The sequence below is a fragment of the Triturus cristatus genome, chromosome 4_1 (genome assembly GCF_964204655.1).
Source record: "Triturus cristatus chromosome 4_1, aTriCri1.1, whole genome shotgun sequence".
Classification (NCBI taxonomy): Eukaryota; Metazoa; Chordata; class Amphibia; order Caudata; family Salamandridae; genus Triturus; species Triturus cristatus.
In genome coordinates, this window is record NC_140585.1 from 1,089,486,364 (window position 1) to 1,089,501,314 (window position 14,951).

The following is a 14,951-nucleotide window of genomic DNA, read 5'->3' on the forward strand; positions in this document are numbered from 1 at the left end:
TGACCGTCTCCAATTCGATCACCCTCCTTGCAGGACCTTTGTAACAACCGATCTCAAGTCTTCAGCAACAAAACCACTGCAATTTACAGCAACTTTAATTTGCAACGGTACCCAATGGGCATTGCCAAATGCCTCCCAATCTTAAACAAAAAAACAATGCTAATCACTGGCCCATCATCAGCCCAGAAGAAACCACTGCCACTATGAAGTCCACCTTCTCCGGAGTCCGGTCAGGCCCCTGCTCCCACCACATCTACTCCACAGAACAGCAACCCATCAGTACCATTCTCACACCCATTTTGAATGCCTTCATCTCTTCCATAACTTTCCCAGGTGCTTGGAAACACGCAACGGTCCTCCCATTGCTGAAGAAATACTCCAAGAACCCTTCAATGCTCATCAACTACAGACTAATAATCCCTGCTACTGTTCCCGGCTAAGGTCTTAGAGAAAATCGATGAATCACCAAATACCTCAATGGCAACCAACTCCTTGACACCATTCAGCCGGTTTAGGACCCAACAACAGCATGGAAACTGCCCTCATCACCATCACGTATGACATGATGACAGGGGAGAGGAGTTGGCCGAACAGCTAGGGCGGTCAACCTCGAATCTGGGGAACTGGGTTCGAGTCTCGGAAATGACGCTGAACATCCTCTGTTTCTGGACAAATCACTTAATCTCCCCGGGCCTAACAAAATATGAATGTGTCCTCATGTAATGCAACTGGTGCTATGTAAAGTAGGTCATGTTCGCGCTATATAAAACTCTTTAAAATAAAAAAAATTTAAACATTTTAAAAAATCTGCATGACCCTGGACAGAGAAGACATGGCAAATCTCTTCGTCCTGAAGTTCTCACCAGCATTTGACACAGTCTCCCACCTCATTCTCATCCAATGCCTAAACTTTGTCAGAATCCAAGGACATGATCTCCAATGGATCTGCTCCTTCCTGACTAGAAGGACCCAGTCAATCAGACTGGCACAGGACACATCAGATGCCTGCAATCTCAACTGGTGAGTTTCTCAAGGATTCTCCTTGAGCCTGACCCACTTCAACACATATGTAATCCCTCTGGTCAACATCATACACTTTCACAATATCAGCATTCTCTCCTCTGCCGATGACACACAACTTATTCTCTCCCTCACAGACAAGATGCCCAGTATCTGGACGAAGTTCAATACCTGCATGACTAAAATCAGCCCCAGATGAAGAACTGGCTGAACACCTATAAGACCAATCAGCACCTGGAAAACTGTCACACATGCCCTTGCCACAAGCATGCTGGACTACGGGAACTCCTTCTTTGCTGGGATCAACAAAAAATCATCATAAGGATGCAGGCCTTTTCAGAATTCGGAGGCCACAATCTCGCTCAACCTCTTATGCTGCACTCACATCACACCAAACCTGAAGGAGGTCAACTGGCTCCCTATACACAAATGAGAAAAATGTAATCTACTCATCCACGCTTTCATGGGCATAACACCGCCCAGCGTACCTCAACAATTCCATCTGCTTTCACAAACCTTCCAGACACACCTGCACACATCTCACACATACAGACTGGATACTCAACTGAGAGGAAGTCTATCCCTCCCGCCATATTAGGATTTTCCCAATTGGCTGGCGGTTTCTTGACAGCGGAGCCATGGCAGAGTCACATTTCGCTGCTGGAAACAAGCCAAAAGTCAATGTTGCATACATAACACTGGAGTAGTGACAGGGAAGCCTACCTCAGAATATGGTGACAACGGTGCTGCTGAACATCGTGGTCTGGGGGCAGCAGCCCAGGAAGGTCCTGGATGATTGCAGCTGACATGGATTTAGACATGGGACACAGAAATATGAGATTTCTTAGCTCCTTTACTACCTTTCTGCCAACTTGAGCATGGTGGTGTCCCCGCTAGGAAAAGCTTGGTGGAGAGGCAGATTGTAATCTGCATTGCGGGCAGCGTGGCATAACTCCCTCCATGACCCACCTCTGTCATTCCCGCCATCGACACAGGAAGTGGAGTATCGGCAGAGGCGGCAAGACTGCAGCGGTATTGTAGACAAGTTCCCGCTAAGTTCCAAATTGGGCAGTCTTCCCGCCAAGGAAGCGGAAGGGAGGACTGCAAAGAAAGTGTTAGTGGAACCCATCCCACCTACATCATAATCAGGCCCTTAGGCTTTTTTCTCCTTACAAGAACTTGTTGCTTGAATCACAAATCATTCAGTCCATGAGATCTGCCTCTTTAGTCTCTCTTAAACACAATGGGACAACCCAACTCGGAGCACTTTCATGAAACACACTGTTAATCTTCAGAGGGCTCATTGCTATGGCCTTCATATTAGTCCGAGATCTCTCATCTATATAAAGGTATGGAACTTAGATTCACACAGTTTCCTTTTTTACAAACTGTTGTGTTGAAAGGTTTACAGCTGTTTACAGATTACCCTTTGGAAAATGTTGTTGATTCATTAATCATTCCTGTCTGAAATCCTCTGCATTGCTCTGAGTGGGGGCTCCTGCAGGCTGTTAAATCAATAGTTAATCAGGAACAATAATTCATTTCTTTCGTGTAGTTTAATGTTAATAAAAAGTAACAAATGGGACCTGATTTAACAGCCATCAGGGAAGAAGGTAGAGGTTCTGATTTATTTTGCAATCAAGTCACCTCTGCCCTCCTTGGCATAGGGATCCACTTAGTCTAGAATCATCATCTGCACCCCCACATAGCCCAACATGGTGGTCTTGAAGTGCCTTTTGTATTGGGCAGCCAACACTGATGTGTTTTGTACAACATTTGGACCCACAGTTCCCAGGTAGTAAGAAACCCCCCAAAAAACCTCTAAGGACTGTGTTAGTGTTACAGTGGTACACAAACCCCTGTATATGACACAACTCTAACACAGTCCTTAGATTCTTGAGTTTTTTGGGCTTCAGTACTTCTATCCTAGGACACATCTTATGGTGAAATCCCGGCTCCGGTAACAACTCTTCAATATTGTCCGCCACTTCTACTCTAAGCCTCCTCAACAATGAAACCTGATTAAGTAATCACTCATAATAATCTTCTAAGTTCACGAATACCATCTGACTCCAGTAACTCTTACTATTTCCCTTTGCATCAATTTCTTGGATTTTACATTACCGATCATATGTTAAGGTCCTCTTTACTATATACCTATCTGATACCAGTTCCTAGCCACTGCCACCACATAATAATGGCCGCCACAGTTTCTTCAGGCTTAACCAGCAGCCAAATCTGACTCGCAACTATTTTGTCAAGTGCCCTGTGAGCTCTCACTATTTCCCTGTGTGCCACAATCAAGGTTTTGATCATAAAGATATTGTAGATTTTCAAAACCAATAGCCACAGCTCACATCGACCTTTTCAAAATGTCCGTGCCAGCCATCACAGTCCATGACGACCGTTCTAGTTTCCCAGCCACCAACACTTCCGCGTTAAGCGTGGAGGCGGGCCCTCCAATCATTTCTCCCTTCACTTGCCTCTGGTACTTATACCGGTAACCTACTGCCACTCGATCTCCGGCGAACAAGCGGTTGTGGGCAGGTATGAATGCTAAGTACCTGGAGGTTAATGTGAGTACCCTTTTTGCTTTACTTGATTGAGTACTGAAAAACGATTTCCTCAGGCTATGTCCCCGGGAGTGATTTTGGCTCGAAAATCTGACCCGCATCTCCCCATGTTACTCCCTCCCCACTTTTCTACTCCAGGTAACCTCCTGAGCCACTCCTCCTGCCTTTGAGGCATCCCCGGATAATACTTGGGGTAGGGTTTTTTGCTTTCCATATCTGATAGCGCCCCTGTGTTCACGTACCCTGATTTACTAGGGGATATTGTGATACTGTCACAGTCGACACATTGAGCCTGCTGCGAATGTGCATGGAATGTTCACGCGGGTTGGATGTATACTGCTTGACCTGTGACATTGTGTGCCTTCGTAGCACAATTAGCACAATCTCATTAAGTTTTTATCTCTCTATTTCTTTAGGTTGGATCTACACATAAGAGTGGTCAATATCGATTGGGTGCAGATACGCCTAGACCGCTTATCTGAATCAGGTTACCATAAAAGGGTGTATTTATTGTGTGTTTTTCTTGAACCCATGTGCTATATTTTTCTATTCTTAACTTCTCCTGGTCCTGATAAAATGCCTTAGAATCCATTAGAGACCAAATAGGCGTGAAATATTTCGACCTGACTAATAACCTTATCACTATTCACTCAAATTGCAAGAACGAACATACCCTTCTCACTGACAGTAGGTTACACGGGTTCCTTCTTTGCCTGTTTTTAACTATATCGAACGGACCCAAGAATAAATACTACCTAGGGTACCGCTACGTTATGTTTAACTCACCTGTACACTCCCCACACACCGGCACTTACCACTGTGGCGTTCCTCTATAAAAAATCTCCACCAAAAAGTCCTCTCACGGGGCCCATGGGGGACTGCAGCATCACCCCCATGAGGAGCACGATGCCCAATGATGGAGCATGACACCTTTATGGGTATGTGAGGGCAACTCTCCAAATTGGAGGATTTCCCCTGCATCTAACCTTATCTCACTAAGAAAGATAGGCGTTTTCTCCACTACTGTGCCCCTTTACCTATACTTCACTCTGCCGAATAGGCTAGCACTTACTCTTAGGCACAGTTACCCTCCAGTAATTAACACGTATTATCTTGGGAGCATGGGTACTGGACATCCTTTTCTTAGCTACCCATCCCTCCCTTTGTGCATCAACTTTAATTACTTGCCTGCAGCCTGGGGGGGTTTCTGCCGGACGGCCAAGGGTATTCAAGGGGGACATTTTTCACCTGGCTCGCCAGATTGTTCTGCAGCGTTCTTCTCCCTGGGGGCCATACCGCAGGTCACTGTAGTCCTCCTTCCCGGAATTCCTGGGAAGAAATTTTCTTATGCCCTATCCATCATGCTATGTGGCTATTATTTCCCATTCCATCATTGTAGTCTCGATACTTCCTTGATTTCACTTCCTGCTTTAGAGTATAAAAGAAGTATGACTGCTTTCTTCCTTGCATTGCAAAATTCTTTGCTCCTGTTGGTGTTTTCACTCTCCTGTTGATCCTTTCTTCCAGGACTTCTCCAGTTTCTTCTCTGGTATTTTCCTACTTCCAATTTATCAGATCCACGTTGGTAAAGGTCATTTTATTCCAGTCCTGGTAATCCTGCCTCCTGTTCCAGTAATTGGGTTCTGGTCCTCTCCTTGCCACCTAAAAGCCTTCCTTCGCCATCATAGGTTTTTTCCCTTCGGTTTTTTCCCTTCTGTTTTTTTTATCTTGTAGGCTCCTTCTGGAAGGCATTATCTGCTTAGGTGCAACCTGTGTGACTACCAGAAGGGGTTGCCCTTAACTCTGGCAGACAAAGACAGTCAAGACCTGGGCACACTGTTCCTTCCATTGCTATCCATTGCTACAATTCTACAATTAGAAGCCCGTCATTTGAGGAACCTGACAGACATCTGTGTCTCAGTGTTAGAATTCTAAATTAACAGCAAATGAGTCCCAACAAAAAGAAAAACTGTGTGACCACACAAAAAAGGGTTCACTTAACAACAGCTGGCTATCGTGTTCTACATTAGGACAGTACCTATCTACGTGTCTTTTCCGGTGCATATAGGGATCAAAAAGAGGTAAACATATTTTGTGAAATACAAATGATATGCATGTAAAGTGGGAGTGGCCAACATTAATCCCTGGATTCCAAACTCACACACAATTTTCAGGAAATAGAAGGTGCATTTAAACAATTTTCATTTTAATGAATTGTATGAAAATCTGTCTTGTTTGGCTATCCTGAAAAACTGACATGGAGCCAGCCCTTCTGGATCAACCTTGAGGGCAACTCATCCCTACACTTTCACTCTCTACTGCAACTATGACTTAAAAGAGGAAAACCTGCAATTTTTGGTCACAATCCGTGCAACAGTAGGGAAAGCGTTGGATTAAGGAGGGATCAAATTTACTATTTCCACTCCAGTCTCTGCAACAGTATGGAAAGCGTTGGACTCAGGATGGGTAAAAATTACTATTCCAACTCCAGTCGGTGCAACAGTAGGGAACGAGCTGGACTCAGGAGGGGTTAAATTTACTAATCCCACTCCTGTCTATGCAACGGTAGGAAAAGCGTTGGATTGCGGACGGGTAAAATTTACTATTCCCACTCCCGTTTATGCAACGGTAGGAGAAGCGTTGGATTGCGGAGGGGTAAGAATTACTATTCCCACTTCAGTCTGTGCAACAGTAGAGAGAGAAAGAGTAGTTCACTTCAAACAAATAAAATATTTGAACAACTAAATTAAATATCATGAAATATAAATATTTAAATATAAATATTTAAATACATATATATATAAAAAAACATATTTTGCGATATGTAATAAATATTTAAATTAAAACAAATGATATTAATATAGTTATAATACCACACTATATTCCCACAATCATAACAGCCAACAAATATATTATTTTCAATTAAAAAGCATAAAATAATTTACACATAACATAATAAATAACACAATTTTTAATGAATGAATAATTATTTTTACATTTATTATTACGTAAATACCTTCCTTCCCTATACCTCTGAAAACGAAACAACACACACCTGAAATATAGCTTAAAAATTATATTAATTGCACATTTTACATATCTAATTATGAATGAAACAAATAATAATATTTAACTAATAATACATTCATTTAATTGAATTAGCTTCCCACCCTTTACCCCTGCAAACCCAACAACCCGCACCTGATATGTAACTTTAAAAATATCTTAATTACACAATTTAGATAATTTATCAAGTAAATAACTATTAATAATTAACAATAATTATTATAATTAATATCATTCACACCCTTTACCCCTCCATAAACCACAACCCACATCAACATTATAAATAAAAAATTACATGAATTATACAATTTACACAATTAATTATTAATTAAATAATTAATGTGAATTAGTTTTAATTATTTGACTTCCCACCCCGTACACCTATAAACAGCACAACCCACTACAGCACTTAAACTGACAATAAACTATTAAATTAAATTTAAGAACGACTAAAAATGTGCAAACTACATTAAAAAACATTAACAATAGTTATGCAAACAATTAATAACCCATCCAAATAAAATATATGCTAAAATACATAAAAATAACAAAAAACGATATTATTAACAATATTTTTGTAAACAATATTAACAACATAGATATTTTTACCATCGATATTACTTACCTCAAAATTGATATTCCTGTCAGCGCCATTTTTGCACAGAATATTTGTGCATCACGATATTTTTTATATATTTCTGCATCACGATATTTTTTTCGATATTTTGTGTGAATACCACGATTCTTGAGAGAATATTTTTGGTGACCTCACAGCATTTTTAGCCTAACCTGCATGAACAATTGTGATTCTTTGAGACGGCTAACGTGGCAGCGAATTTAGGAAGAAATGTAACTGTATGAACTTTCCACAAACCTTTCCCTATTGCATGTCTTTGTGATTGGATTAATCGTATTGATAGCACCCTTCTCTAGCTGACATGCCTTTAATTGGACGTTAAGGAAGCGATCAGTACGTATTCCACATCGGCCACCGGCCTCCGCTGACGTAAATGCTTGGTATGTATCGACCTGTGTCCTTGTTAGTCTGTCAAGCTAAAGGGTAAATGTTGTCTCACTTGTATTGTCTCTTCAGAACCACAGCCTGCTGGCATGGCTCGGTCTCTGTCCCGCTCTGTGTTCAAATCTCGTCTTCAGGACCTTGTGTGCGCCTGGGAGGAGGCTTCAAAGTTCACTCTGCCCGGCTAAGGCACAGACCGCTGCTTATTGTCACACATTAGGGACCGCTATGGAGCCGAACATGTTCCTGTCCACTCCTGGCATTTACAAACAAGAAGGAACATTGTTTCCTGACACCCTAGTGGGAAGGGAGTTAGGGGAGACCAAACCCAACCAACACTTCTGCATAGATTTTCTTTTCTTTTAAAATGTATTAAAAAAAGGAAAATATATAGTTTGTAAAGAGCATTTCTTTTAATCTCACCTGCTCAAAACAGCACAGTCCAACTTATTGATGTAAATTCGTATCTATGGAAATTCTCCCGCCTGTAATTCTCTGCACCAAAAAGTATAGAATCATTTAGATATTCATAGATTTTATTTCATCAGACAGGCATAGAATTATGTGGTAACATATGATCCGTGCGCTATTGAACATATGGTCATAAAGCACAACAAACTTGTGTCCAAGGCCTGTGACGGTTTAAACCTCGTCAGAATATGGCCGCCATGCAGGAGTATGACAGAATTCTCACCCCAGGCAATTTACATAATATTAATCTGCTGTTGGGCACAATGCTCAGCGCAGTTCACTTTTTCACACTGTTTTTGCAGTCAATGTATATCTTCAGATCTCTCTTGACAACAGTGCTTGTCAGAAAAGCGTACTTATTTGTCTTTGTCAATGTGGCGCTTGGCAGGTTGCTTCATCAATCCAGATGGCACAACATCTCACAAAGTGTGGTGCCCATCCACTGATTCTGAAGGATATCTAAAGGTGACATCATATGTAAGCTGTGCATAAAGGCACATAACAGCACATAGCAAGTGTTGGCCAGTAATTAAAGCCCATTGCATTCACATAATATTGACCAAATGTTGATAGATAATGTGCCCTGACGCGTTCTGTTACTTTCAGGTTCTACAATATTGATCAAGTGTTGTTCACAGCCCCATGGTTCTGACAGATGCAGTTCACACAGTATACATTTGATGTTGGTCAATACTACCCCTGGTGCATTCCAGTGGTTGCATTTCACACAATATTTGTCATGTTCCCCATTATGGTACCAGTGAATTATGGTCGTTGGATTCAACACAATATTGAACAGGTGTTAGTCACTATTATTGCCTCAGTGCATGCTGGTAGTTGCAGTTCGCACTGCTATGATCAGGTGTTGGCCATTGTTGAAGTTCAGAATTGATTTAAAACACATATTTGGATAGATACCATAAAGATCTGATTATGCTCAAAGAGAAGCGCATAGCCCTGCGAAATGCCACTAGCCTTGCTAAGCGATGGGTCAACATAGATTCTTCACTTCTAATAGCACCTAAGCGAGAGGGCTTTGCATACTGAAACACAGCTTACTTGACTTCTGGCTGAGCCGGAAGCTTGAAGACCCAGAGGACAGATATGTCATGCAAACCGGAACTCTAAATAATAGGAAGATAGTACTGATTGACACATGCACTCCAAATGCAGATGTGTCAGAATTGTGCAACACTATCCTCACTATGATTAGATGCACTGAATTCGAGACGGTGCTGTGGGGTGGAGATTTTAATTTGAAGGTAATTTAAAAGTTGGAAAAATATTGGGATAGGGACTCGCACAGTGCACCATCTGTGGAAACACTACATTAAATTACGGATATTTTGGTTTTTATTAAAATATAGAGAAAACACCTTAGAAGCAAGGGGGTGTAATCTTTCTATTTCTCCCCCCACAATACACTGTAGTGCATAGATTAGTGGTTGGTGGTGCAAGAAGTGGCATTCTGGGTGCTGGAGACTGCCTTCCTGCCCTCGACCACTCCTCTGTGAAAATTATACTATCTGTACCATGGTCCAGCTTACTTTACCCAAACTGGAAATTCCCTACGTAGATCCTATTGGACCTGGTTTCTGTGAAGAAAGTTGCACAGCAATAAGATTTATTTCAACACAACTCATGTTCTGAAGCTAAATGTACAGCATTACGGGACTCGTTTAAAGTTTATATTAGAGGTATAATAATTGCTAAACATCCAGGTGTCTTGACAGACATATGTACACAACTAGAAAGCACTGAACACGAAATTAACGAATTAGAGGGATGAGACGAAGTGACAGCTCAGGCCAACTACCTTAGAGAGCTCAACAGTCTATTGCAGATGTATCACGAGAAGGCTGATAGAGAGGTCGACTTTCTGGGGAAATAAGCATTGGCCAGACTCTATGGGAGGGCAAACATCCTGGCTGCACATTAGCTTGGCTGTTTAAAACGGATAGACACTATAGCCGCATATTGTAACTTTAAGGTCGCAATGATGATTTGACGCTTAATGATGAATTTGTTGTGGAGTTTGTGAGGTACTATGAGCATCTGTATACCTCACGAGTATCTGTGACTCCGGATGACACTGGGTAAAACCTATATGAGATAGCTCTGGTGTGGATAGAGCACTGTCATAGTCAATGTTTGAATGGACCAATATCTCTGGAAAAGAATAAAGCAACACATGACAAAATGGCTGGAAGGAAAGCTCCTGGTTCTGATTGTCTATCCTCAAACTTCTGTAAAAAACAAAAAGTATAATAGCCCCATAATTTCTTGAAGTATACACAGAGGCCTTGAGGAACGGAGCAACCATCCTTGCTGCAAGAGACTATAATTACGGTACTCCGATAAATCTGGTAAAGATTCCCAAAAATGTGCATCATACTGTTCATTGTCACTGCTTAAACTGGACAAAAGGGTACTGGTGAAAGTCATAGAGAACTGCTTGTCTCTTCTTATGGAGGGTTTCATCTTTCCTATCCAGTCAGGCTTCGTGCCACATGGGTTTACAGCAGTCAACCTGCACATGGTATTGGCAGTCATGTATCAATTAATCCATGAGTTGGACATGGTGACCATATTTTTAGATGCAGAAAAGGCCTTTGACTTCTAAAGGTTTGGGCAGGGGGGAACACTTTTTGAAGATAATAGTTTTGCTCTACTCCATGCCACTGGCTGAGGTACATTAAAATGGTTGACATCAGAGCTCTTTCCTGTGGTCATGGGCACCAGGAAGGGCTACCCCATTTCACCTTTCCTTTTTATATTTACCAACTAGCCCAGCATATGCAGGAATGCCATTTGTGCAGAGTCATATACTTCAAAATGCGACACCTAGGGGCATATTTACAACGAGGCGATAAAAAATTATCGCCGCTTTAGCGGCCGTTTTCGGCCGAAAAGCGGCGATAATTTTATCGCTATATTAGCAAGCCTTCCTTTAGCGTGGGGATGTCTAACGCCCAGCTTTGCATCTCTAATGACATGCAAAGTGGGCGTTCCTGACCTGCCATGATAGGAGAAATGTCGCTAAGCGGCATTTCTCCTATCATCAAGCCCCACGCTATGAAGCATAGCGTCAGGAAAAGTAGCGATAACACCTGTTATCGCTACTTTCCTTACGCCTGCTTCATGACTGACTTAGCCATGATATCCTATGGAAGGTGGATATCATGGCTAAGTTTGTGAGTCCCTATCAACTAGCTAACGTGAGATTATCGCTGGGTTTCCAGCGATAATCTCACGTTAGCCAGTTAGCGCTAGGATTTTTATCGCTGATGCGATAAGCGTTGCTAATAGCACGCTATCTCAGCGATAAAAATCGGCGCTAGCCGGCGATAATTATCCGAGCGCTAAGTGCGCTCAGCGATAATTATCGCCGGTTGTTGTTGATATGCCCCCTAATACTTTCCATGTATGTTCACGACAATCTGCTGTTTGTCCGTAATTCAGCATATAACTTTGCGTACATGATACAGGAGGGGGTCAGATTCAACGGTTTCCCTTACAGACTCTGCAGTAAAAACCATCTTGATATTCCCAGTGAAATGGGTAGAAGAATTGGTTAAATACCTGGGCATAGTACAACATAGAGACACAGAGGCCTTAGTAAGACTAAATTACAACCCTGTAGAGGAATGGCTGACCCACCAGATTAAGAACTGGATAAAACTGACTCTCTCACTGGCTGGCCGAGTGGCACTCATAAAGATGGTGCTCTTCCAAAATTCTTGCACCTATTCATGGGACGGAAAATTCCTCTGCGTGCTAAAGACGTGTACCCCTACCCCGAGTGCCCAACTGTACTGTTGTCTGGATCCCTAATGCTGATTTTTTTGTCACAGGCGAACACGGATCATGAGTTTGCGCCATGACATAGACCTGTCTAACGAATTGTGTTCTTGTTGGACTGGGAGGAGCACCAAAAGTGTCGCCCTCATAGTGGTGGAAGACTACTGCCTTCATCAGGAGTTGAACAGCACAAGAACGGTGATGGCAGCATACCTTCCAGTGATCAGTAGTAGTGAACAGGAACTTTTTACCCTGAGTCACAGGAGTGAGGCCTACAGGTTGATTCACCTTTTTAAAAGGTTCTGCTGCTGTGTGCTTAAATCAACCTTGGCCTACATCATATAGATGTGGAGTGTTGATTAGTACAGAAGCAGTGATTTTGCATTCCTTTTTAGTGTGCTGGGGAAGAGTACAGTACAAGAATGGAGCAGCACTGTGCAGTAACTGTGTGATTAGTACATTTGCAGGGTGTATATATGCCCAAGAGGAATACATTACATGAGAGATGTAGTGTTGTTCAGTTTCATGCCCAGCGGACTGCATTTGCTGGGTGTATGTGTGCTTGCGTGGGGTACAATAGGTGAAGAGTGAAGTGTTGTGCAGTGTGCACACAGTGTGTGCTGGCAGTGTGTGTGTTCGTAAAGCTCTCTGAATAGGACTGGGGGCCAAGGCCTGCTAGTCTCCCTGCTGGGTGAGAGGACATCACCCAGGCAAACCAAGACAACCTGCCTTGGAGCCTGGAGCTTAAGCGCCTGCCGGTTTGCCAAGACCAGCGTGCTATGTGAGCAATAGGAGAGCATTGGAGGGAGCAAGATCCAGTGGGGAGCCCTATCATGAGGACTCCCTGCACACAATGTGAGGATTCTGCTGAGCACCGATTGGGCCATCGCTTATGTGCAGGAGTGTTTTTAATGGCGACCCCCATATGCTAGGAGAGGGCAGCCGTAGAATTAGCTGTGTTTTGAGCACCGTGCGGGTCTTCCTATACTTGTATTGGTACACTGAGGTGACCCTGTATGTCAGAGAGAGCCACCGGTAAAGTATTTCCAGGAGTGCCAAGACTTTTGAGTGTCTGGCCAGGGCGTTGCAGCTGGAAAAGTCTCAGACCAAATCAGCACGGACAGCGTCAGCCCCCATAAGCCAGGAGGGGCTACCTGAACCAACTTTGCCAAAGGATTCAACCGCCACCCGAAAACAAGACTGAGGTTATGACTTGCGGGTTGGATCGACGCTGCAAGGGAACTGCCCCTGACTCACCGCAGAGGACTGCTGGAGACACCATGGACAACATTGCATCCTCGCTGGCTCCAGTCGGGAGCTAAAGAAAGAATTCCCTACCCCCATTGAACAAAGTCAACATACCACTTCTTCATGAGCAGCAAACCGCTTTGACGTCTGAGAGACCTCCAGTTTACCACTCCAGAGAGAGATCCTGCACCACCGGGTGCTGCTATGAGGGCTGCGAACAGCCCAAACTCTCCAAACTGAGCGGGACTCACAGGTGCCCATTTGAATTCATCTGCTGCATCCTTGAGCTCTTCTTTGCTGCGAGGGCGTATATGAGAGGAACTGTGCCAGTTGGATCCTTGGACCCCTACAGGATTTGAATGGAGAACTCTTGAGTATGGACCAATAGTTTTCATCCCCTTATGCAGCCACCAGTGAATGATGAATAACGCTGAGCATGTTACATGAAGGAGGGTACAACAGTGATTAACCTGACAGCTACTAGAGCCCCGATCCCAAGGAGACTGTGTTGTTGCATTTGAATGTCACATTTCATTGCCTGTGAAGAGTTAGAAATAAAATACTACTTTTTTTAATAAAAGAAACTATTTTGCTGGACATTTATTTATTGTTCGTTCTGTTTGCACTTTGAGTTATGAGTTGTGTTCACTGACCTGTATCAACACCCCCCTATGAGGGAGCCTTGACTGCTTGACCACAGCTACCACTGAGAGTCAAGTGCAGAAGGGGTACTTTGCCCTGTTGAGCACGATCCATAGTAGGCTGGGCCCCAGAACATCAGGGGTTAAAGGCCTTAATCACCGTGGTTGGGCCCAGTAGCCCCTGTGTGCCCCATGACCATCTAAAAGGGATTCTGAAACCTTTTCATGAACATACTGCTGTCACTCAATAAGACTTTCTTTCAAAGCCTTAGATCACTTTTGACATGACTCATCTGGGCAGAAAAACAGTCACAGATAAGAAGTAAAGTCAAGATGCTTCCCTATGAAAGAGGGGGGTTGAAGTGCCAGATGTAGAAAAATATTACTTGATAGTTCCTTCTCACTATGCCAGGTACTGCTTTCATTCCGATGTGCAACTCCCATACCTGCAAGGAAAACACTAAGCTTATGATTCTGAATATCGTTTATGTATTCACAAACAGTATCTCTGGCTCAAAACCCACTTCTTCCATTTAAGACAGAAATTAAAGAAAAACAGACACTATCCAAAGCAGGGTTGATTAAACTGGCGCATCTCTTCTTTGAAGGGGTATTTCTGATGTTAGAGCAAATCAAGTGCAAATGCAATCCCACCCACTTAGATCTGTTGACATATTTTCTTTTGAGAAACACTGTGGGAAAAGATCCCCGGTCTCCCAGAGGAACTGCCTGAATTTGAGGCATTAACCCAGCTCTTCTGATCCACAGGATCTACTAGATGGGTGCCAAGGTTATTTAGTTTAGCTTCTACTCTCAAAACAGCTAGATCCACTTGTGGTAGGCAGAAGTGGGAATCAGAGATTTTGGAAGAGCTAACTGAGATCAAGTGGACGTATTGTTGCAGACAGACCAAGGTGGACCCCATGAACCGTAAACTTAAGTTACTGCATTTTAAGTTTCTACATAGAGCCTATTTCACCCCTGATAAACAACATAGACTTGATCCCTCTCAACCACATTGCTATCATGCGATATGAGGCAGCACATACAGGTGTTTTCTATCTTGCCCAGTTCTGTCCCCAGTTTTGAATACTGGAGCAAAATCAAACACAT